At 37.9% G+C, this 26441-nt stretch overlaps 1 non-coding gene across 1 annotated transcript; it reads right to left on the minus strand.

Annotated features, from left to right (window-relative positions):
* Window positions 1-18075: 18075 nt before the first annotated feature.
* On the minus strand, window positions 18076-18379 carry LOC147583497 (signal recognition particle RNA). Its single transcript, XR_015248645.1, has one exon.
* Between the last annotated feature and the right edge of the window lie 8062 nt (window positions 18380-26441).

The raw sequence follows: 26441 nt of genomic DNA on the forward strand, positions 1-26441 counted from the left end.
TTATTTAGCATACGAAAGTCCTCCCAGAGGCCTCCTTTTTGCCTTTACCTCTCCCAACTCCACAGTATATAACCAATCACTCTTCACAACCTCAGTGCAGCTTTCTGCCCACAGATCCTGCCCCGTACTTTAATAAAATTACATTTTTTTTTTTGCACCAATGACGTCTCAAGAATTCTTTCTTGGCCATCAGCTCCAGATCTGTACCACTCCAAAACCCCATCACCATGGTCATAAATAAACCTGGAATTTCACTTGCATAACATTACCCAAGCCCAGGGCAGGTTAGGCAGCCTATGGCTGTCTTCCAGCAAGTAATTCAGAAAGTAAGATACTTCTATCTTTCAACATTGTCACCATACAGTCTTTTGTTTACACCTGTGCTGAGGACAGAGAAAGCTTGGGGAAGACACATCCATGAATTTTGCCAAGACCAGGACACATCAATTCTGCTCAGGCTCCCCCATAAAAATGAATCATTTGAATCCATCTAGATTTATGGAACCCAGGAAATGGATATTGGGTAAACAATAAACAGTTTATGCCGGCTGCCTTCTATAATATGTTGAGAGTTGAGTTTAATAATCATCATGTCTATGTTCTGAAGAACTTGCCAACAAATAGAGTAGAGCAGTGGTTTACCAGCAAGCAAGAAGAGTTTGTGATTTTACTTCTCTTTAAGTCAATAACTTTTGAGTTTTAATGTAATATATACCCTCTATAATTAAGTGAAAAAATTATCTTACGGAATTTATCTAAAGTATCAGGTAATTAAATATAAAAATGGAAGAAACAGAGCAGCAAATGTAAATATCTGTCATCGTATGCTAAGAACAAAATAACTGTCAGACACCACGTATAGTTACATCTTACTCATCTAGTAGAAACACTATTCCTAGAAAAATTATATGATATTTAATTGCTCAACATCATGTGGGAAACAAAGACAGAAGAAAATGGCAGATAAAATTAAATTGCCTTGTAACTTGCAGCCCACCGACGAATACTTGAGGCTGGGGAATAAAACATTTCTCCAGGAACTCTCTAATGTCTTAATGTTAATGCTTTGCTGGAGGGAAAAACAAGGACAATAGCTAGGCCTCCAGGGTCCTGTGAGTCTTCCTTAGCATCTGAAAATCTCTTTGGAAAGGTCCCCTGCCTTTACCTCCCCGCAACTACCAAGTATATAATCAGTCTCTCCTCTCCCTGTGGGTAGCTCTTTTTGGCCAGGGTCCTGTCGTTGTGCTTTAATAAAATCACCTTTTTTTTTTTGAAACAAGGACATATCAAGAATTATTTCTCAGCTGTCAGCTCCAAACTCCCATCACTACCAAACCCCATCATTTGATGCCCAACTTCCTGCTCATGGTCCTGTTCCTGTGCTTTAGTAAAATCACCTTTTGTTTTTGCACCAAAGACACCTCAAGAATTCTTTCTTGACTGTCAGTTCCAGAACCCACCTCCATTCCAAAAACCCCATCAAATATATACAATACTCGTCTTAACATCTGAACATAGATTAAGTGCATATAGTCATTTGGATAAATTAAACATAAGTTAAAAGAATTTAAAGGAAAAATACAAATTTCGTCAAGGTGGGCTGGTTATCTATATTAATAGATAATCTATTATCTATATTGTAGCTCACAGTGCTACAACACATTAGACAATTATTCCATGTTTACTTTCTCAGTTATGATACTATTTAATGAATGATAAAATTTGAAAATTTCAAATTAACCTCTTATTAAATCAAATAAACCAAGTTAACATGATTGGTAGAAAATAAACTGATTTTGAAACCTGAAGTTCAAAGATACCTCCCCTAAGAATAAAATGTTTGAGCCAACCTCTCAAGAATGGGTAAGAAATAATTGTGGTAAAGGGAAAAAAATATGACCAACAAGTGGGAACACTTGGGACAAAGGTCCTGTATGAGAAAGGAAGCAATGAATAAATAAATATTCAAAACATTAAGTCAAGGCAAGGCTGAATGAGAGTCAGCAAGGAATGAAGGTGTGGGCAGGCAAAGCTGGAATGGCTTCCCACATTTTGCACCCTCATACAATGCCAAATAAATATGTAATAATTATTCTCAATTTGTCATTCACTCACTCATTTAATCACCATTCTTCTAGGGATTCATTATGATATAGATTTCTGAGGATAGGAGACAAAGAGGAGTTTTTGTTTGTGTTTGTTTGTTTTACCCTGAGGAGCTCACATTAAATCTTTTATACAATAAATGCATGAATTTGCATGCCTACCAAGCAGGCACTGGGAATTCTATCTTGCACATCATGTCCTTCCTGCCGACTGCCACAAGGTCAGCATGGCTGAGGCCATTCTAGAGAGACCATGTCCTACTACCACCTTCCATGTGTATTGACTGAACACTTCCTGTGTCTCGGAGTTGTGTTCATTGCTCCCACTTTGGTATGTCCTTCACCTTTGTTTTTTTTAAAAAATTTTTTTTTTCCAACGTTTATTTATTTTTAGGACAGAGAGAGACAGAGCATGAACGGGGGAGGGGCAGAGAGAGAGGGAGACACAGAATCGGAAACAGGCTCCAGGCTCTGAGCCATCAGCCCGGAGCCTGACGTGGGGCTTGAACTCACGGACCGCGAGATCGTGACCTGGCTGAAGTCGGACGCTTAACCGACTGCGCCACCCAGGTGCCCCTGTCCTTCACCTTTGGATCAACACAGGCTTAGCCTACACAAAGATGTACAAGTGAAGTAGAAATTTAGTAAACCATTTGGTACGTTCATCTGCCTTTCTCTGGAGATAATTTCTTCTCTGCCATGCAGCAACAGATTTGAACATTCGCCCCACCTGTATCTCAGACCAAGGAAATAAAAGGTACAAATCAATATTTGGAGCTTATCTGTAATGGAATTGCAAGCCCTTTAACAAGACAACTCACTGTCAGGACTGATGTGAGATAATAGGACATGTCTGGGGGAAAATGGGAGGAAGGGTTAAGCTCTGAAGCCATTTAAACAACCTATATTTTTTCTGGATAGTTGCAGATAAATAACCGTGCATAAATTATATACCATCATGCAACTCTACCATCCTAAGATGTCCTCAGTATCTTTATAGAAGTTTTGTAGCTAGTCCATTTCCAATTTATTCACAGCATGTATTTCACAACTTTTCTTTTAACAATCTATATACTAGAACAGATTGGTTTCTAAAATCCAGATTTGTGTGTGTGTGTGTGTGTGTGTGTGTGTGTGTGTGTGTGTATTTCTGTGGTTGCTGTTGTTACTAACACTTGACTGAACCTAGTAGCAGATAAGTTGGTTACCTCTTAAAATGACTTTCTAAGGGAGAAAAACCTAAAACAAGAAAAGAAAACTAAAATGACAATGGGTTTGCAATGTTTACCTGCAGAAGTTTGATAAATGGTCACTAAAATTATTTCCTTTATGAACATTGCAGGGTAGAGAGGTCTGTCAAGACATATGTCTACCAACAAACCAGTAGCCCTAGATATCACTTAATAGCTAATACCATGAATTCAAACATCATTCGATATTCATTCAAGTATCATTATCTGAATTTGGTATGTGTCAAGTACTGGGCTAGATAGATAGTTGGAACATAGAGATACTGCTTTAACTTTGTTCCCTAGCAGAAAGTCTGAGTCGGAATTCTTCTTTGAGTAACTTATGAGCTAATTGCTCTGGATAAAGGGAGGGAGGGAAGCAGAACCTGGCAGGAGAAATAGCTAAGCAGCTATAAAGTAACTCCAGCCTGTCCCAATGGGAAGCTCTGGAACACGGATTGTACCACTAAGCTGACTCCACCTTGTGAAAAGGAAAACAGCTGCTGCCCCTCATGTCAGTTAGTTTGGGCTCAGGCTTTGGAAGAGGGTGCGTGAGGACAGTACTCTCTCTCAGGCACCACAGCTCCAGTGTTACTGAAGGTACTTACTTAAAAAAAAAGTAACAGTAAGCCTTTAACAGCCAAGGCTCACAGTGGCAGGAGGGTACATGCACTGGCCTGGAAAAGCAATCTGCACGGGGCAACAACACCATCCACTACAGAAGTTTCTGTTCCGATCACATGACAGCACAGGACTTTAACTTAACAACTTAGAATGACTTACCCAGCATTATACGGTTATTAGAGGAAGCAGAATATTTTATAAAAACAAGCAAACGGATACACATTTAAAAGAAAAAAAAATTACCATTAACATTTTTCAAAGATTCTCCTTAAAAAATGTCCTCTGAATTCTCATAACCAATATCAAATTTTGTCATTAGAAGTGGCCTGCTTGCTTGTTTCACTATTTAAATTGTTTACTCTTTATCTGGCCACGAAGTAACTTTGAAAACTATTTCTTCCCCACACTACTAGAAAACAAAGAGAAACACAAAAGTACATGTAGAAATACAGATTTGCTTTTTCTTAAAATGTGCAGGTAAATAAATACATTTTATCAATTTATTCCCTAATTTTCACTATCGGACTTCTATTAATAATTTAGCAAACACAGATGAACTCTAAAACTCCAATATATTTTTTTAAATGTTTATTCATTTATTTTGAGACAGAGTGTGCAGGGGAGGGGCAGAGAGAAAATCTCACGCAGGCTCTGTACTGTCAGCATGGAGCCCGACACAGAGCTCAAACTACAAACCGCAAAATCATGACCTAAGCCGAAATCAAGAATCAGACACTTAAGCGACTGAGCCACCCAGGCACCACCAAAATACCTTTTTTTAAAATAATTTTTTAAATTTTTATTTATTTTTGAGAGAGAGAGAAACAGACAGAGTGCGAAGAGGGGAGGGGCACAGAGAGAGGGAGACAAAGAATCCAAAGCAGGATCCAGTCTCCCAGCTGTCATAGCACAGAGCCTGGTGGGGCTTGAACCCACAAACCGTGAGATCTTAACTTGAGCCAAAGTTGGACGCTTAACCAACTGAGACACCCAGACTCCCAACACCCCAAAATACCTTAATGGAGAAATCATAAATAGTTTTTCCTCTCATGTCACTTTCTAACTTTCTACTGCTTTGTTAGTACATTATCGATTTCACTATTAAATAACATCACTTTATACTTTTATATATCTGTACCGATGAGACACCTCTAAGAAGGAGGAGTGTCTGATTTTTCATGTTTTCTGAATGAAGCAATGCCTTGAATATAGGAGGTGCTCGATGGATGTGTGTTGAAATGGTGACTAGACAGTGAGGTTACTTTTTAAGAGGCAGTCACTTTCTAAAGACAACAAGAAAAGCAACAATTCTATAAAATTAAAATTATCCTTGAAAAGTTTATAAAATTCCCATTAAGAAACATACATGGTTTTGTGTATATATTCCTATGTTGACTCCTCTAAATCCATTGCTCAATAATTTTTATGCTTTTCAATTATTCTTCAATTTCTTCCTCAAGGAGAGTGCTGATTTGTCACAACCTACTTAAAGATCACTTACACCACACATTTAGCTCTTTTCAAAGGTCAGGAAACCCTGAAACAACCTTTATACATACTTATCATAAATTTTGGTAGTTCACATTGTTTGTTTTTGGTGTAACTATATCCACTGCTTGTTTAATATGAGTAAGGAGATAGGGGCTATCCTATGCATAGAATTAAATTTGTGTAAGATAAATACATTAATTATTCAATTTCATTGTCTTGCTTCTCAAGTGAACATAATTAGCTCATCAACTTCAAAAAAGGACCCATCTCCCAATGGTTTTATTAAAATTTCCAAATTTCCTCATATCTTATTTTTTCACATATACTCATCATCTTGAAAAGCAGTGAATGAGTGGTTTCTTCTAGGTCTTTACAGGGCAGTCATAACCGGTAGCCAAACGAGCATGTACCCATCCCCTCCCTTAACAGAGATTTGCTTTTCTATATGCAGAATGGCGCACTGTTGTGTTTACAGGACTGCTTCCAGCAGCTAATTATTGTAAACAACATAATGCTATATGGTACTGATAAGAGTAAATATGATAATGACCATGCATCCTCATCATAGCGTCATCTTTGGAAAACTATTTCTGAAAGTAAGCAATTGTTGATAGTTGGAAGAGAAAGCAAGAGAGAGGGGGAAAATTTGATTACTAGGTTTTAGAGGTTTCAATTTGCTGAAAAAGTAAATCTCTAACATAATGACATGCAAGAATGTGGAAGAAAAGGCTCCATTACCACTTGGACAGCTGTTTACATTTTCTTCCATCTGGAACACAAGTGAAAAGAATAAAATTTTGTTTGATTGCAGCGACCCAGGTCAGGGAATTAAAAATGCAACAAAATTCCCCTAAAGCAGCATGGTCCACAAACGGATGTCCCCTAAGCCAATACAAATTTATTTCTTCCCCAAAGCAACCAGCATTCTGGACCGTGAATAAGATGGAGACTTCTCCCACAGTTGTTCTCATCTCCCTACCTCTGCTGTCATGCATTGTTTCCTCCTGCAGTACCGTTTCAACCACACATCCCATTTCCATACTACGATCAAACAAGAGGACATTCTCAACAATGGGGAGAAAATGATACAAGTTTTAGGAAATTTTAACAGGTGTTCTTTGTCTAATCACACAACAAATAGACACTGATTCCCGGTAAGCAGCTTAAAACAAAATTGCATTAGTATTAGCATTGCAAGAGAAACTGGTCTACAGTGAAACCAATTTTACTATGATATGGAAAACAGACTGAGGTTTCTCTAAGGCTCACTTACCATGCTAACTTTACTTATAAACAAAATGACAAAGAAACTTCTAGCTGAGGAATAAAGTATCTCTATGATGTTTCCATATTGTATTACAAATGTCTCAGAGTATTTGTAGAGGCATTACTCTAGTCTCATTTCATACTGCAGTAAAATGAATTAAACACAGTTTGAAATTTATACAGTAATTCTGTATGTATAAAAAGTAATCACATTACTTTTGCAGTGAAAATATAAATATATTACACGTTGTGGCTTTTAACATTCTTTGACTATTTAACTCCATTATTGTATCAGTCATTTTCAGTCTTTTATATAAAACACCAGGGTATATTTAGACCTACATTAGTTTTCCATTGCTGTTGTAACAAATTTCCACAAACTTTATGGTTTAAAATAACATGAATTTACTAACACAGTTCTGGAGGCCAAAAGTCCAAAACCAAGTTTTTTGAGAAGACTACATTCCTTCTGGAAGCTTTGAGAGCAAACCCATTTCCTTGTTGTTTTCAGCCTTTTGCTTTCCTTGGATCTTGGCCCTTGCCTTCTCATCTTACTCCAACCACTAATTTTCACGGTCACACCCCTTACTGCCAATTCTGATCTTCCTGACTCCATCTTATAGAGACACTTGTCCTTAAGAGGACCCTTGATTACATTGGGTTCAACCTTCCCAACTATCTCAAGATTCTTTACTTAATCACATCTACAAAGTCCTCTTTATAACACAAGGCATGGTACTGACAGGTTCTGGGGATTAGGACATGGACATTTTGGGGAGCCCATTATTTAGCCTATAGCAACACCTTAAAATTTAAGTATGAACTGATTGTTTCCAACATAAAATCATGGGATGTAAATATCACACTGATTTTTGCTAATTACTCTTCTTCATTTTGAGAATGATTAACAATTCTATAGTAAAGTATCTTATTTCTACACTGTAATAATAAAATATCATGGAGGTTTGCCTGTCCATTTTAGAAAACTGTCATTTAAAATTACTTTCTTGGGGGAATCCTGGGAAGATGGCGGCATAGGAGGACTCTGGGCTCACTGCGCGTCCTGATGATCACTTAGATTCCACCTGCACCTGCTTAAATAACCCAGAAAACCGCCAGAAGACTAGCAGAATGGAGTCTCCGGAGCCAAGCACAGACGAGAGGCCCACGGAAGAGGGTAGGAAGGGCAGAGAGGCTGTGCGTGCTCCAGGGACTGGCGGGAGGGAGCCCGGGGGGAGGGGCGGCCCGGCGGCCAAGCAGAGCCCCCAAGTCTGGCTGGCAAAAGCAGAGGGGCCAGACGGAGTGTGTTCCAACAGCAAGCGGGACTTAGCATCTGGAAGGTTATAAGCTAACAGCTCTGCTCAGAGAACAGGAGGGCTGGGAGGGAGAGATGTTGAGCCCCGGACGACAGAACTCAGCTTGGCAGGGAACAAAGGCACTTGCCAGCACCATCTCCCTTGCCCATCCCTCAGCCAAAATCCCAAAGGGAACAAGTTCCTGCCAGGGAACTTGCTTGCACCACACAAACACCCAACGCTGTGCTTCTGCAGATCCATCCCTCCCGCGGGTCTGACTCCCTCCCGGTGCCGCAGGGCCCCTCCCGAAGCGGATCTCCTAAGGAAAAGCAAGCTGAGTCTGCCCCTCCCACCCCTGTGCACCTTGCCAATCCACCGCAGCTAATACGCCATATCCCCAGCACCACAAGTCTGGCAGTGTGCAAGTAGCCTAGACGGGCCACGCCACCCCACAGTGAATCCCACCCCTAGGAGAGGGGAAGAGAAGGCACACACCAGTCTGACTGTGGCCCCACCGGTGGGCTAGGGGCAGACATCAGGTCTGACTGTGGCCCCGCCCGCCAACGCAAGTTATTCAAGACAGCACAGGGGAAGTGCCCCACAGTTCCGCACCACTCCAGGGACTATCCAAAATGACAAAACAGAAGAATTCCCCTCAAAAAAACATCCAGGAAATAACAACAGCTAACGAACTGATCAAAAACGATTTAAATATAACAGAAAGTGAATTTAGAATAATAGTCATAAAATTACTCGCTGGGCTTGAAAACAGTATAAAGGACAGCAGAGAATCTCTTGCTACAGAGATCAAGGGACTAAGGAACAACCAGGAGGAGGTAAAAAATGCTATCAATGAACTGCAAAATAAAATGCAGACAACTATGGCTCAGATTGAAGAGGCAGAGGAGAGAATAGGTGAACTAGAAGATAAAATTATGGAAAAAGAAGAAGCTGAGAAAAAGATAATAAAATCCAGGAGTATGAGGGGAAAATTAGAGAACTAAATGATGCACTAAAGAAAAATAATATACGCATAATTGGTATCCCAGAGGAGGAAGAGAGAGGGAAAGGTGCTGAAGGGGTACTTGAAGAAACAATAGCTGAGAACGTCCCGGATCTGGGGAAGGAAAAAGGCATTGAAATCCAAGAGGCACAGAGAACTCTCTTCAGACGTAACTTGAATCGATCTTCTGCACGACATATCATAGTGAAACTGGCAAAATACAAGGATAAATAGAAAATTCTGAAAGAAGCTAGAGATAAACGTGCTCTAACATATAAGGGGAGACCTATAAGACTCGTGACTGATCTCTCTACTGAAACTTGGCAGGCCAGAAAGGAATGGCAGGAGATCTTCAATGTGATGAACAGAAAAAATATGCAGCCAAGAATCCTTTATCCAGCAAGTCTGTCATTTAGAATAGAAGGAGAGATAAAGGTCTTCCCAAACAAACAAAAACTGAAGGAATTTGTCACCACTAAACCAGCCCTACAAGAGATCCTAAGGGGGATCCTGTGAGACAAAGTACCAGAGACATCACTACCAGCATGAAACCTATGGATATCACAATGACTCTAAACTCATATCTTTCTATAATAACACTGAATGTAAATGGACTAAATGCTCCAACCAAAAAACGTAGGGTATCAGAATGGAAAAAAAAAAAAAAAAAAAAAAAAAAAAAAAACAAGACCCATCTATTTACTGTCTACAAGAGACTCATTTTAGACCTGAGGACACCTTCAGATTGGGAGTGAGGGGATAGAGAACTATTTATCATGCCACTGGAAGTGAAAAGAAAGCTGGAGTAGCCATACTTATATCAGACAAACTAGACTTTAAATTAAAGGCTGTAACAAGAGATGAAGAAGGACATTATATAGTAATCACAGGGTCTATCCATCAGGAAGAGCTAACAATTATAAATGTCTATGCAGCAAATACAGGAGCCCCCAAATATATAAAACAATTACTCACAAACATAAGCAACCCTATTGATAAGAATGTGGTAATTGCAGGGACTTTAACACTCCACTTATAGAAATGAATAGATCATCTAGACACACGGTCAATAAAGAAACAAGGGCCCTGAATGATACATTGGATCAGATGGACTTGACAGATATATTTAGAACTCTGCATCCCAAAGCAACAGAATATACTTTCTTCTCGAGTGCACATGGAACATTCTCCAAGATAGATCATGTACTGGGTCACAAAACAGCCCTTCATAAGTATACAAGAATTGAAATCATACCATGCATACTTTCAGACCACAATGCTATGAAGCTTGAAATCAACCACAGGAAAAAGTCTGGAAAACCTCCAAAAGCATGGAGGTTAACGAACACCCTACTAAAGAATGAATGGGTTAACCAGGCAATTAGAGAAGAAATTAAAAAATATATGGAAACAAATATTGAAAATGAAAATACAACAACCCAAACGCTTTGGGATGCAGCGAAGGCAGTCCTGAGAGGACAATACATTGCAATCCAGGGCTATTTCAACAAACAAGAAAACTCCCAAGTACAAAATCTAAGAGCATACTGAAAGGAAATAGAAGCAGAGCAGCGAAGACACCCCAAACGCATCAGCAGAAGAGAAATAATAAAGATCAGAGCAGAAATAAACAATATAGAATCTAAAAAAAACTGTAGAGCAGATCAATGAAACCAAGGGTTGGTTTTTGAAAAAATAAACAAAATTGGTAAACCTCTAGCCAGGCTTCTCAAAAAGAAAAGGGAGATGACCCAAATAGACAAAATCATGAATGAAAATGTAATTATTACAACCAATCCCTCAGAGATACAAGCAATTATCAGGGAATACTATGAAAAATTATATGCCAACAAACTGGACAACCTGGAAGAAATGGACAAATTCCTAAACACCCACACTCTTCCAAAACTCAATCAGGAGGAAACAGAAAGCTTGAACAGACTCATAACCAGCGAAGAAATTGAAGCAGTCATCAAAAATCTCCCAACAAATAAGAGTCCAGGACCAGATGGCTTCCCAGGGGAGTTCTACCAGACGTTTAAAGCAGAGATAATACCTATCCTTCTCAAGCTATTCCAAAAAAATAGAAAGGGAAGGAAAACTTCCAGACTCATTCTATGAAGCCAGTATTACTTTGATTCCTAAACCAGACAGAGACCCAGTAAAAAAACAGAACTACAGGCCAATATCCCTGATGAATATGGATGCAAAAATTCTCAACAAGATACTAGCAAATCGAATTCAACAGCATATAAAAAGAATTATTCACCATGATCAAATGGGATTCATTCCTGGGCTGCAGGGCTGGTTCAACATTCGCAAATCAATCAACGTGATACATCACATTAATAAAAGAAAAGATAAGAACCATATGATACTGTCAATCGATGCAGAAAAGGCCTTTGACAAAATTCAGCAACTTTTCTTAATAAAAACCCTCAAGAAAGTCGGGATAGAAGGAACATATTTAAGATCATAAAAGCCATTTATGAAAAGCCCATAGCTAACATCATCCTCAATGGGGAAAAACTGAGAGCCTTTTCCCTGAGATCAGGAACACAACAGGGATATCCACTCTCACTGCTGTTGTTTAACATAGTGTTGGAAGTTCTAGCATTAGCAATCAGACAACTAAAGGAAACCAAAGGCATCAAAATTGGCAAAGATGAAGTTAAGCTTTCACTTTTTGCAGATGACATGATATTATACATGGAAAATCTGATAGATTCTACCAGAAGTCTGCTAGAACTGATACATTAATTTAGCAAAGTTGCAGGATACAAAATCAATGTACAGAAATCAGTTTCATTCTTATACACTAATAATGAAGCAACAGAAAGACAAATAAAGAAACTGATCCCATTCACAATTGCACCAAGAAGCATAAAATACCTAGGAATAAACCTAACCAAAGATGTAAAAGATCTGTATGCTGGAAACTACAGAAAGTTTATGAAGGTAATTGAAGAAGATATAAAGAAATGGAAAAACATTCCATGCTCATGGATTGGAAGAATAAATATTGTCAAAATGTCAATACTACCCAAAGCTATCTACACATTCGATGAAATCCCAATCAAAATTGCACCAGCATTCTTATCGAAACTAGAACAAGCAATCCTAAAATTCATATGGAACCACAAAAGGACCCGAATAGCCAAAGTAATTTTGAAGAAGAAGATCAAAGCAGGAGGCATCACAATCCCAGACTTTAGCCTCTACTACAAAGCTGTCATCATCAAGACAGCATGGTATTGGCACAAAAAACAGACACATAGACCAATGGAATAGAGTACCAACCCCAGAACTAGACCCACAAATGTATGGCCAACTGGTCTTTGACAAAGCAGGGAAGAATATCCAATGGAAAAAAGACAGTCTCTTTAACAAATGGTGCTGGGAGAACTGGACAGCAACATGCAGAAGGTTGAAACTAGACCAGTTTCTCACACCATTCACAAAAATAAACTCAAAATGGATAAAGGACCTGAATGTGAGACAGGAAACCATCAAAACCCTAGAGGAGAAAGCAGGAAAAGACCTCTCTGGCCTCAGCCGTAGCAATTTCATACTTGACACGTCCCCAAAGGCAAGGGAATTAAAAGCAAAAATGAACTACTGGGACCTCATGAATATAAAAAGCTTCTGCACAGCAAAGGAAACAACCAACAAAACTAAAAGGCAACCAACGGAATGGGAAAAGATATTTTCAAATGTCATATGGGACAAAGGGCTAGTATCCAAAATCTATAAAGAGCTCACCAAACTCCACACCCAAAAAACAAATAACCTAGTGAAGAAATGGGCAGAAAACATGAATAGACACTTCTCTAAAGAAGACATCCGGATGGCCAAGAGGCACATGAAAAGATGCTCAACGTTGCTCCACATCAGGGAAATACAAATCAATACCACACTCAGATATCACCTCACACCAGTCAGAGTGGTTAAAATGAACAAATCAGGAAACTATAGATGCTGGCGAGGATGTGGAGAAATTGGAATTCTCTTGCCCTGTTGGTGGGAATGCAAATCGGTGCAGTCACTCTGGAAAACAGTGCGGAGATTCCTCAAAAAATAAAAAATAGACCTACCCTATGAGCCAGCAATAGCACTGCTAGGAATTTAGCCAAGGGATACAGGAGTGGTGATGCATAGGGGCACTTGTACCCCAATGTTTATAGCAGCACTCTCAACAATAGCCAAATTATGGAAAGAGACTAAATGCCCATCAACTGATGAATGGATAAAGAAATTGTGGTTTATATACACAATGGAGTACTACGTGGCAATGAGAAAGAATGAAATATGGCCCTTTGTAGCAACATGGATGGAACTGGAGAGTGTGATGCTAAGTGAAATAAGCCATACAGAGAAATACACATACCATATGTTTTCACTCTTATGTGGATCCTGAGAAACTTAACAGAAACCCATGCGGGAGGGGAAGGAAAAAAAAAAAGAAGTTAGAGTGGGAGAGAACCAAAGCATAAGAGACTCTTAAAAACTGAGAACAAACTGAGGTTTGATGGGGGGTGGGAGGGAGGGGAGGGTGGGTGATGGGTATTGAGGAGGGTACCTTTTGGGATGAGCAATGAGTGTTGTATGGAAACCAATTTGACAATAAACTTCATATATTAAAAAAGTAAAATAAAAAAATAAAATTATTTTCCTTTCACAAAAATAATGAGTCACTGTATAATACTTTTCACACAGGATATACATATGACATATATATGTATATATGTATATTTATATGTATATTTATCATGTTTATCATGTATATTAATAGAGCAAATTTTGTGTTAGAACTGTTTTTCTATTGTGATGACCAATTTCTTGCAGTCAAGAGAAAAATTAAATTATTATATGCTAGAAATGAGAGCTCTGTAATTTTTAATTTTTGGGAAAAATTCTAAAGGTAGATATTATTATGCCCAGTTTAAGAATGACACAACTGAGACTCAGAATCTGGAAATAGGCCAAAAGACAGACCCCCTCAGTAGAAAATAGCTAAATTCCGTCCTGCAGATTATATCATGGGTATAGTTTTAGGTAATGGCTATTTTTTTTTAATTTTTTTTAACATTTATTTACTATTGAGAGACAGAGAGATACAGAGCATGAGCAGGAACGGGGCAGAGAGAGGGGGAGACACAGAATATGAAGCAGGCTCCAGGCCCTGAGCTGCCAGCACAGCCCAATGCAGGGCTTGAACTCACAAGCTGCGAGATCATGACCTGAGCTGAAGTCAGATGCCTAACCGACTGAGCCACACAGGCACCCCGGTAATGGCTATTTTAAAGTGTCTTACTGTATGCATTCTAGTCTGGCTTCCAGGTTCTGTTATAAATGAATTCTTCCCCCATTAGTCTCCAAATGAGTTTAGTAGTAAGACAACACACACTAAGTGAAAAAGCATCATAACATGAAGTGAACTTCAAGTTTCCATGGACACTTGAGACGTTACCTACTCCTTTGTCATTCTTCTTTTCTCAGTCTTCAAAGGTTGTTTTCATGACATTTTCTCTAGGAGGCTGCCCCAGACCCACGCATCCTTACACAGAGTTACTTATATTGATTCTGTGCACTTTCTTTTATGTATTTTTTTTATTTTAATGTTTATTTATTTTTGAGAGACAGAAGGCCAGCAAGAGAGGGACAGAGAGAGAGAGAGACATAGAATCCGAAGCAGGCTCCAGGCTCTGAGCTGTCAGCACAGAGCCTGACATGGGGCTCCAACTCATGAGCTATGAAATCCTGACCCGAGCTGAAGTGGGACACTTAACCGACTGAGCCACCCAAGTGCCCCGATTCTATGCACTTTCATAGCCCTGCCCTCCATTATCTCCCCACTGAGCAGAATGTGTGGTTCTTCCTCTCTACTCCTCCACTTTAAATCAGGGAAAGAAAGACCTGCCCGTCTGGTTTAAAAACTGTATCACCATCACCTAGGGCTTGGATGTTAGAACACATCTCACAGGCAGTAAATTCTGGTGGGTACTAAATATACAACTGATGAAAGAATGAATGAACAAATAAGTTAATGAAATGTGAGTGCTGCAGAAATTTTGAGAATGATTGCTAGAGCTTTATGTTTGATTAATACCTGATGGTGTCCTTCTAATTTTTCTTTTGATTTTCAATACATACTCAGCATCTTCTTCACATAATGCTGCATTATATATAAACCTGCTCAGTTGGATTAACAACTCTAAAAACTTAGACTGATAAAAAAAAAAACAAAAAGTCTTACCTTTGGTAATATTTCTTACAAAAATAATAGCAGTGTAGAGATGAAAAGCACATCTCTAGGACCTACTTAATAGACATAGAAATGATGTAAAACATGCACTTTAACAACTGTATTTACTCAAAGGAAGAGAAGTTTTTGTTAGAGAAGAGCAGACTGCATTATAAAAGTGACCCATTGATTAACCGATTTTAATATTTTTAATGTTTACATTAATATTTATGTGTCTCCCAAAGTGGAAACTGAATCACACTATGTAAAAGTATCACCACTTGTATTTTTATAGGAATCTTTCCTGCAGTGTTGTTTTTGGTAAAGTTATAAATTCTTATTCTAAAGCAAACATTTAGCCAAGATTAATCTTTTTATTTTTTTATTCATGTTTTCATATACAGAACTTGCTTAAGGCAAGGTACATCTATATAGGCAAAATCCATTTTAATTTTAAAGAAGAAAAATAGCTAAAAGGCATTTTTTTGGAATTGGAAAATTACAGATAATTCACAGTTGAGGGACTACAATGCAAACTACCTACTAAGTTATTGTGTTGTTGTTGTTGTTGTTTGTTTTTTTTTTTTTTTTTTTTTGCCCCCTGAGGACACGGATGGTATTCTTTTGCCAAAGGGAAAAATCCATTTGTCAGAAGACAATTAAAACTAAATCTAGTAGAAACTCCATGCCTACATGTTTTTATATAACAAAATCTCAGTGTCCTCAAAAAAATTCAGTATATTCATTGGTGCTCTACCTTTATCAAGTTTTTATTTTCAAGAAGCTTGGTTAATGTTTTATCCAAATTTGCCCTCAACCCATATGATGGCCCATGATTTCTGCACCTCACACAGTTGACTTTTGAGTGGTAGGGGAGGGTCCCCAGACTCCACTCATTAGATGCTGCAGCAGGATTCTCACACAGAGTCATGACTCCGAGGCTTTTCTTTCCAGGAAGCAACTTTATTCCTGCCAGCACCGTCCAGTTGGATTCCTACCCGAAGAACACCAGGAGGTGTAGCTTTTTATGTATTTTCTGCTTCTTTGTCTCCCATATGGAGTAACACACAAACATGCAGTCTGATTAAGTGGTCTCATGTTACAAGGTCATGAGGAATGTTGTCATGTACGGGTATAGCCAGGTTGCCTTGAGGTTTGTTTTGCTTTGTTTTGTTTTCTTTTTTTCTTTCCTTAACCAGGGGACCCCACCACAGTGCCAGGTGTGACAATCAAAACTGTCCCCCAGTATTACCAGATGTCCCCTGGGGACGAGGTGGGGCAGCAAATTCACACTTAATTGAGACCTACTGGCCTAGACAAACAGAAGAACCAAAGAGAATCAGTGCTGTGTCTGTTAAACAGAGATTTATTCTCTGATTTTCCATATGATACAGAGTGAAGCACTTCTTTAAGTAATTGTGACAAATAAGCCCATTGACCCAATCAAAGGAGGGACGTGAAGACTCCGAGAACAATGACATGAGGATTTAAACAAAGTTCTTGCAAGAACACGTGTCTACTAGACAGACACACTCTGGGCAGTTACAGCAGGCGATTTATCTCCTAGCACTCAGAACACCCCTGTTTCCTCACTGGCTGAGAACTGCAGAGGTTACAGCCTTACCCAGAAGTCATCTATGCCCATGTAAGGCAAAAAGTAGTCTGATGGAACAAGTGTACATTCCCTGAGGTGTTGCAGACACTTTTAGTCTCTCCTCCTTTTAGTCTATGGCACATGGTCATTGCAAAGACCAGCAAACAGCCCGAGAACCTAAGCCAGCGAAAGGGAGAGAAGAAGAAGAACCAGGAAGTGAAGTGTCTAAAGGGTTGGGACTCCTTTGTGTGTGTGTGGTGTGGGGGGAATTCATACATATTTCCAGTAGGTTGTAAATCTGCTGCTAACTGGACAACCCAGCTTTTATTTAGTATTTCTGAAAATGAAACATCTCCCTTACTTCTCACAGTAATGATCAGGGTCACTGCTTGCATTCTAAACCGTGGATTTTGTGCCTGACTTTCAAAACCGAAGGTATATATCATACTTGGAAACTGGGCAGAGGGCACATACAGACATGCCTTGGAAACAGAAATAATCCACTTGATGATTTCCACTGCTGAGATTTATGACTTCAGAGTCAAAACCTCCCCTCCCCCTCTACATTGCAACCCTTAGTTGTGATGGCCACACTCACTACCCCAGTGAAAGCATGAAGTTAATTCAGCCATTTTGACCCGACAACACATAGTTCCTGGCTTTTCTCAACAAATTCTGAAGGTCACTGAACTGAAACTACTGGAGGTATTAGTCAGAAAGTTACACAGCCAAGGAACAAAAACAACAGCAGCAGCACACACTTCAATTGTAAATGGAAAATTATATAATATATGCCCCTCTCCTTTAATGTTACATAACCTACACACACACACACACACACACACACACACACACACACACACACACACCGGTTTTAACTTTCTTTCTTCCTGTGATTATATTAAATTGAGTTGTTTATCTATTCTGGGGCCTAGTGTCCCCTCTGAACTGAAGGAATGGCTTTCTTGTGTGTCCAGTTCCTGCATTTATGCTGCTTCTGAAATGCTGACTAACATGTTAGCCTTTTCAATTCGCTTGTCTCCTAGGTGAGGAGCTGCACATTCTTCAGTGACTATCTAATTATTTCCATCAGAAAGGAGAGTTCTGAAAGGAATAACATTGCAAAGCTTCTGGGTTTTGTTTTGTTTTGTTTGTAAGTAAACAAGGCATGGGAGGCAATATTTACCAAAGGGATTTCAAGTAGGATCTTGGGGAAATCAGATTCCCTGGATCTCCTTATGGTGTTCAAGGTAAGACAGTGAGTATATGCACAAAATATTACCAAAGTTGCCAGAAGTAAACAACCTGCAATTCTTAACCTGCTCCGTTTCCGACCTGGGCCGGTTCACCCCTCCTTAGGCAACCTGGTGGTCCCCCGCTCCCGGGAGGTCACCATATTGATGCCGAACTTAGTGCGGACACCCGATCGGCATAGCGCACTACAGCCCAGAACTCCTGGGCTCAAGCGATCCTCCTGCCTCAGCCTCCCGAGTAGCTGGGACTACAGGCGCGCGCCACCGCGCCCGGCAACAACCTGCAATTCTTAACTAATTTGATAAAATGAAGGGATAACTGGATTATGGATTAATTATTCATACAGACTGGACTATGAGTTTTTAGTCTGATTCGCGAAGTTTAGCTGGTTCCTGCAATGGAATAAAATAGAACATGTCTACTGTTCCCATGTAGCAGCCTGGCATGTACATTTGTTTGGGTACAGTGAGAATGAGGCCAAAATTCTGTCAAAACACTTTAAATTCAAACAGAAGAAATAGTACCATTCTAATAATCTCCTTAAACCTCCTACTTTGCACACAGAAAAGTGTATAGTATCAGTTTCTTGAAGGTGGACAAAAATTAATAATATTCAATTGGAATTTTCACATTTCATCTGTTTTCAGATATTATGTTGCTTCACAACTTACTTCAAACTCTGAAATGGCTTCACCTTCAATATGTGGGTTATACTGATCCCCTAAACACTATGCATGGCAATTACCTGACATTTTGAGGTTATCTTGTGAAATAAAATGCGTATCCAGTATTACAAAGAAGCTTCTATCTAATGATGCATATTAGCACATCATTTCAATTTTAATGAAATCAATGGCTTATTGACATGCCCTGATTTATGCCTCACAGTAACTAAATGAGTAAGTGCTACTAACCCCACTGCATGGATGAGGAAACTGAGTCTTAGTTTCATAAACTTCACATCACATGGAAGCTAGTCCGGTTTATACAGCTTCAATGTATAGAAATGAGACTCAGAACTATGTTTGTCTGAAATCAAAACCAGACTCTTATCTAAGAATCCCTTCCTTTCTTTTCAAACTAACCATCCTTTAATTCCATTTGAAAGTAGGTCTGTGTGACTTTCTAAAAATTAAAAGAAAAATATCAGTCATTAAAAGAAGAGTTCTATATTTGAGCATTAATTTTCACCTAAAATGATTCTATAAAGAAAATGAGTTAATTAAATATGCATTACAAAGCTTCAAACTTGGATTAGACATACTCCTGTAGATATTTAAAAGACCAATGTTTGTAATTTGTTCCCAGTGAACAAAAATTTATTAAGTGAGTGTTAAGGACAAGGCAACAAACACTGTGAGGCTCTAAAAATGAAATTTATCAGGAAACAGAGGAAAAGGAGAATGAGATAATTCTAATAGAAAAATCAAAGCATTACTATAAGATTTTCATGAAAGCATTAGACAACACAAGAGTTTAGTTTTACTTTGTTTCTTAATAGTCTCAGAGTGGGAAAGACCTTTCTAATTATGACACCAAATACAAATTCCATAAAAGAAAAACTAGTGCAATCAGCTACATAAAAATAAATTCTGCATGAGCAAGAAAAAGTCAAAAGCAAATTACATACTTAGATAAAAACATTTAGTATTTGTAGATAAGAATCTAAAGAGTCTGTAAACTCTATAAGAAAAAGATATATGCACAATGTTATTCATTACAATACTGTTTACGATAGCAAAAAGGTTAGAAATATGTGCTCATCACTGGTTACATATATATGTTACATGGATACTATATCATTATAGATCCATTTAAAAATGAATTTTTTAAAGGTATAATATAGAAACATTCTTGAAAATATTATAAAGTATTCAAGGTAGAGCCCAGGATAAAACTAACCTTAGACTAAACAAAAGTATGCAATTTTGTGTGTGCATAGCTGTCTTTATCGAGTTAGCGTACCAGAAACTAAAAGCAGTGTTAGCCTACACTAGGATCCAAGGAACAAGGAGATAGAGACAGGACGGATACTTTTCACAGTTACAAGTAAATTCATTATCTAGTCACATTTTAAATTAAACAAACAGTTATTTTAAAAGGAATATCTTATAAAAGACATTACTGGGAGGCTACCAAGGAGTAATCCTGAGTAATCATAAAGAGTCGAATACAATAATGGAAGATAACTGAGTTGGCAGGAAAGAGAATCAGTTTAGCTTGGGACACAATGAATGGGATGAGTTTGAGAATAGATGGATTCATCATGCTGAGGCATAAGTAAGTAGAGGTCTCTGACAGAGAGATGGCAATGTGGGCGTAGAATTTTGACAGTGTTTACCTTCACAATGCTCCAAACCTACAGCACTAGGCCACCTGCATTTCATTCTCATGCCAAACCTAGTCTTGAGTACCCAAGCCTAATCCATACATCCTGCCTCCTTCTGAGGTCTGAGACAGGAATTTTGATGAATGGAGGATGCCAAAGTCAGGTGACCACTATAAAATTATGTGAGGTTCATAGACATCAACATTGAAGTTAAGGGATAGTAAAGAACACCACAAGCCAAGTGTGATGTTATACTCTATAATTTTCCTTATATTTTTTTCTCTACTGTTTTTCTTAATATCTGTGGACACTGGCTTCATCGGCTTATGTCAACAGTTTTGTGTCCTTCCTCTGGAATTGGTACGCTGATGTTTTGGCCTGGTTCATTCCCATGGGCCACAGTTACAGACAACAGGTGAGTCAAAAGAAAGTATCTCAATTCTGGGAACATTTTGGAAGTATTCAAAACAAAGATGATCTCTTTCACTAGGGATACTTGCTAAGATATAAATGTGTAAGCTTAGAATTTCGGGGGTCAACTACATATAGTGAGTGAGCTATTGGAGAATGAGATCAGCACTGAAGAAGACAAGTGCCTACGTGCATACACACACACACACACACACACACATTCATGTATGTGTATGAGAAAGGGAATAAATCTAGGCTATATCATCTGAATTCTGGAATCAAAGCCAAGTCCTTCCAAAATTTTATTATTATTTTTTAATAATTTATTGTCACATTAGCTAACATACATTGTATACAGTGTAGTCTTGGCTTCAGGAGTAGATTCCCATGATTCATCACTTGCATACAGTACCCAGTGCTCATCCCAATAAATGCCCTCCTCAATGCCCATCTCCCATATTCCCCACCCCCCAACCCTCCATCCCTACCAACCCTCAGTCTGCCAAAGTTTTATTTCTTGAGCCCAAAACTTCTTTGTATGTATGTATGTATGTATGTATGTATGTATGTATGTATGTATCTATCTATCTATCTATCTATCTATCTATCTCTATGTATGTATCACCATCACTCTTATTCCTTAAGTCTCCTCAGTTGAACTTTTATTACTTAAGAGAAAACTCATTTATACAACATTATACTTGCCAAAATGGTAGTTATAATTATAAAACTCCATGAATCAAATTCTGTCTCTATTTCAGGGAAGACCCAATCTCATAAAATTTGTGAACATTGAGTATATAGTTATTTGCCAAACAGTTCCAAGGGGCTCAATAAACACTTGTTGGCTGATGACTCTCATGTGGCTATTTCAATATACAATTGACCCTTGAATAACACAGGTTTGAACTGTGCAAGTCCAGTTATATGTGGATTTTTAAAAATATAAATACAGGGCAGTACTATAAATGTATTTTCCCTTCCTTATGATTTTCTTAATAACATTTTATTCTCTCAGCTTATCTTATAGTAAAATTATAGTACACAATACATATAACATGAAAAATATGTGTTAATCTACTGTTTGTGTTATTAGCAGAGCTTCCAATCAATAGTAAACTATTATTAGTTAAGTTCTGGGGGAGGAAACAGTTATATACAGTTTATTGACTGTGTACAGGAACATGGGTATCCTTCCATGTTGCTGATGTACTTCAACACATGGGGTGAGAAACGACTAAAGTCAAGGTTTTGCTTCACTGAAATGAGGATTCTGGTATGTGCAAAGCATACTCAGTTAATGGGCTTTATAAGGCTGAATACAAAATCCTGGTGCTTGGATTTTAATATAAGACAGGAAATCTATTAATAAGAAGCTACATTTCTTATGACTAACCTTATTTCACTAATAACTTATAGTTTTATCTTCCTACAACGTAGATCTTTGGGTTTCTCTTTAGCTTTAGAAGAGAAGAACAATCAGTAATGTTCTACAAACAAAGTATGAACAACATTTAAAGTGAAGTCAAAATTAACAATGGGTTATAGGATCAGACCTATGATCAGACCTATGTAGCTTATAAGTTAACTGTTTTAAGTGCATACTACATATATTACAAATAACATATTGTTATGTTTGGCTCTGCCCAAAAGGCAATAAATAAAATCTATGTCTAATGGCATTTACATATTAGTAGTGGCTGAAATTTTATAGATGCAGTTTTATGGCCCAAAGAAAAAGCAGTTATTTTGGGGTCTCTACAGCTATAAACCTGTACATAGATTTTTACAGTGCTGAGTAAGCTTGGATAAAATTAAAGCATAAAATTTCCCCACATGACTACTTTGGTTATCCTTGGGAATATTATTCATCTGAGGATTTTTATTTCAAATAGCAAATGTATGGAAGTAATTTTTTTTCTTTTGCTTGATGTGGACCAAATTAATGAAACTAATATAAAAAGCAGACAGAAATTGTCAAAGACACTTGCAAGACATTTTGTATAGAAATGTCCTTGTGTTTTGACATTCTGATTTCTTGTTTTCTGACAGGGCTATAATTTGCTTTAAGAATTGTTTTAATCAGTTACCAAATGTTTCTTATGCTGCACTGGATAGAAGTAATTGAATTTTGTAAAGATGTCGCACAGTAGCTGGGGTAAGATTAAAAAATTTATTTCATTGACCCTTCTTGCTTTCAAACCCAGGGTCTAATTAAAAACAATGCTTCCTAAAAGAGGTTATCATCAAAGATAGTTTTAATAAAGCTTTACAGGTTAGCTTTGATAACATCATCGTTTCCTTTAACAAGAGGACGAATGTGGTTGCTGCAATGACCAAATCCAGTAATTAAACATCTCACAGCTAGCCCATGTTCAAGTTGCATGTTCTGAGAGCTTATAAATCCATGAAAATAAATCTCTCTGGGGCCATCTCGACTTCAGAAAGATAATTTTAAATGAGCTGAAGAAATGAACCTTGCTCTTCCCCTAAAGTGTGTGGTGCATTGCAGAATGCCTATTTATAGAATTACTTTAAATATAATCACAACCTCTTCTTTTGAAAAAAAAAAACAAACATACTTTCACTATTTTTTCACTTACTTGTAGATGAAAGCTGTCTTCCTTTAGTTCTGAGATTCTATTTACAAAAGGCAGGACTGAATATTAAAGAAAATAAAGTACCCCTTAAAAACCTGTGAAACACTGGGTGCCTGGGTGGCTCAATTGGTCAAGTGGCTGACTTCAGCTCAACTTATGATCTCACAGCTCCCGAGTTCAATCCCTGCATCCGGCTCTGTACTGACAGCTGGATCCTGCTTCAGATTCTGTGTCTCCCTCTCTCTCTGTCCATCCCCCTTTGCATTCTCTCTCCCTCTCTCTCTCTCTCTCAAAAATAAACACTAAGAAAAACAATATCTGTGAAACACCAGATCATAATCTAATGATTTCTAGAATTTTTACAACTCATAAAGGCTTTAGAAACCATCCAAAGAATAAGACACACATTACTGGGGATAAACATTTTCTTTTGCCTGTTGAGTATCCATGATTTTTTCTATTAATGATAACTCAATTCTCCTTTGCAAAATCACTCCTCCCTGACTCTGACAGCACATGGTCCATTTTCTCCTAGTTCCATCTATCTAGTTTTCTGGAACACATTGGTATTTGGTCTTTCCACAGCCTGGATTTCTAGCCTCCCCTTCAAGTCTGTCAGTGACCCTGGATCCTTTGAATTAATTCATTTTGGGCTGGTGAGAACTCAAGTTGGTTTATGTGGCTTATTCTCAAAGAATCCTTGCTAACTGTAGCTCATTAGATGAAAGCTCAATTAGGACAAAAAATGCGTCTATCACTGTTTCATGCAACAGTGTGTAAAATAATGTAAATGCTCAAACAATAAATGCGAAGTTGATAGGTACAATTTAGAAGAATGGAGTGAAACGTCAGATCTCACGGGCAGATTATTCCAGAACCTAAATCAAAGATTACATTCTCTTTGATATTTCCTTCCATTGTTTCTTCCCAATAAACAGCCTTCCCTTAAACTATGCATGCTCTGCTCCAGCTTTGCTGAAGAAAGAGGTGCTGGCATTACTGGTCTTTAACATGTATGCCACTTCTGTACTATGGTTAATTTATACTATCCTGAGACTTCCGGTGTTTAATCTGAGCATAAAAGTATCCCAGGAATGCCACTGGCTGACAAATTTGTTAAAGTTACAATCCTTTAAATCCTCTTAAGGTCATAAATTACAAATTATGACATAAAATTGAAGACAGATCGTGACCAATTATTTTCTCACTCCTATTCATTCAACATAGCGTACTGTCCACTGGATAGGAAGAAAAAAACCAGCAAGATTATGCAGTTTAGGTAAGAATACAGAGAGAACATGAATAACTCCTTGGCTTAAAGGGGTATTATTTTCTAAGGAGTAAAGTCAAACTTTTGAACATATCCTGTAAGGCTGCCCACTTGCTGGTCTCATTTTTCTCTTTTACACCTCAGGTCCCACTTGCTTGAATAACCAGTCTTCCTACACTCCCATTGCACCATCAATCTCCATATATACTGAAATCTCAAAGAAACGTCTTAGGTGCTTACTCATACCCTTGCACACACCACTTTCTCCACCTCTGAAGCCATTCCATGTTTGTTTTTATTTGCTTGTTTTTTATCATCCTTTGAGACAGAAAAAACATGAACTGATTCATGAGCACTTTTTCAGAAGGCTCAGATATATTTATGTATCCCTTTTTCTCTCTCATATTCTATAAAAATCTATTCTAGTATTAAATACATTTTAGCATAATTATTTTTACACGTTTATCTCTCCAAGTATTCTGAAAGCTCTTCAATGATAAGAAATGGGTCATGTTCATTTAATTCTTCACCCCACTCTCTGCACCTTAACTGGTACACTGTAAGCTTAACATATATTTGACAAACAGAAGAATAAATGAATAGAGACAAGATAAAAAGTGAAACCCAACTCCCAGGCCAGCTATTCTTTCTACTGTATCAAGCTGACCTTATCCATGGCAGACATAAAAGATATTATATTATGATTTAACTGTAAATTAAACTGATTTCCTTTAATCTCAAATATATCTATGAGTAAACTGTGTAAGACTAGAAAGGAAGACAAAGACAATTATTCTGATGGTTTGGACTAGACATTTGCTAACTCAAATATCTACATGTTTCAGAATATATTCTTTTGTTAGAAATACTCAATTATTTCACTTTTCACTTCACTTTGTTTGGATATACGTGGACCTTAAGCTCATCTTAATATTGTGGTTTATATTCACTCACTTCCAAATTTAAATGCATTTCAAACTAACTAAATAAATAAACAAATCTCAAACCTCAAGTGTTGCTTTGATTGGGTAATACGAAATAAAAGCAGTTTTTATTTTACATATCTTTTGGAACAATGCTAGCCTTTTTTTTAAATTGAAGTATATTTGACACATAATATTACATTAGTTTCAGATTTACAACACAGTAATCTGACACTCTTTTCCATTATGCTATGCTCACCACAAGATGAGCTATGCTATGCTACCATCTGTCACCATACAACACAATACCACTGACTATTCCCTAGGCTGCCTCTCATCCCCAGATATAAACACAGCTTATAACCCTGGTTGACTGGGTAATTGCAACTGTGTAGACTTGGTCTGTGTTTCCTTGCTAGTGTATATTCATTCTCAAGGCCTAGTTTCTATTAGACTTAATTACACTCCCCTGCTACTTTAAATTGAGGGTATCCTCAAAATGAGGGTTTTGTCTATTAAATTTAATGACTTCCCTCTGTAGATCAAGTGCCTAGGATGTTGGTATTAAATGGAGATGATGCTCCTACAGTGAACATACATTTGTAAAACAACTCCAAATTCTGCAGCACCATGGTTCCAACCAGCTGTGTTCCAACTCTTGCATGAGTTCATTGGTTTTTAGTAAACATGACTAATGGAATAAAATGCCTCAAATGAACAAGCACACATCTCCCCCGCTCTTTTTTTCCCTCTACATGTCCTCTGAACATCGATCATTTAGTTCTACTTGACTGGTATTTCAT

The sequence above is a fragment of the Puma concolor genome, chromosome A2, assembly GCF_028749965.1.
Source record: "Puma concolor isolate L17-30 chromosome A2, mPumCon1.1.hap2, whole genome shotgun sequence".
Classification (NCBI taxonomy): Eukaryota; Metazoa; Chordata; class Mammalia; order Carnivora; family Felidae; genus Puma; species Puma concolor.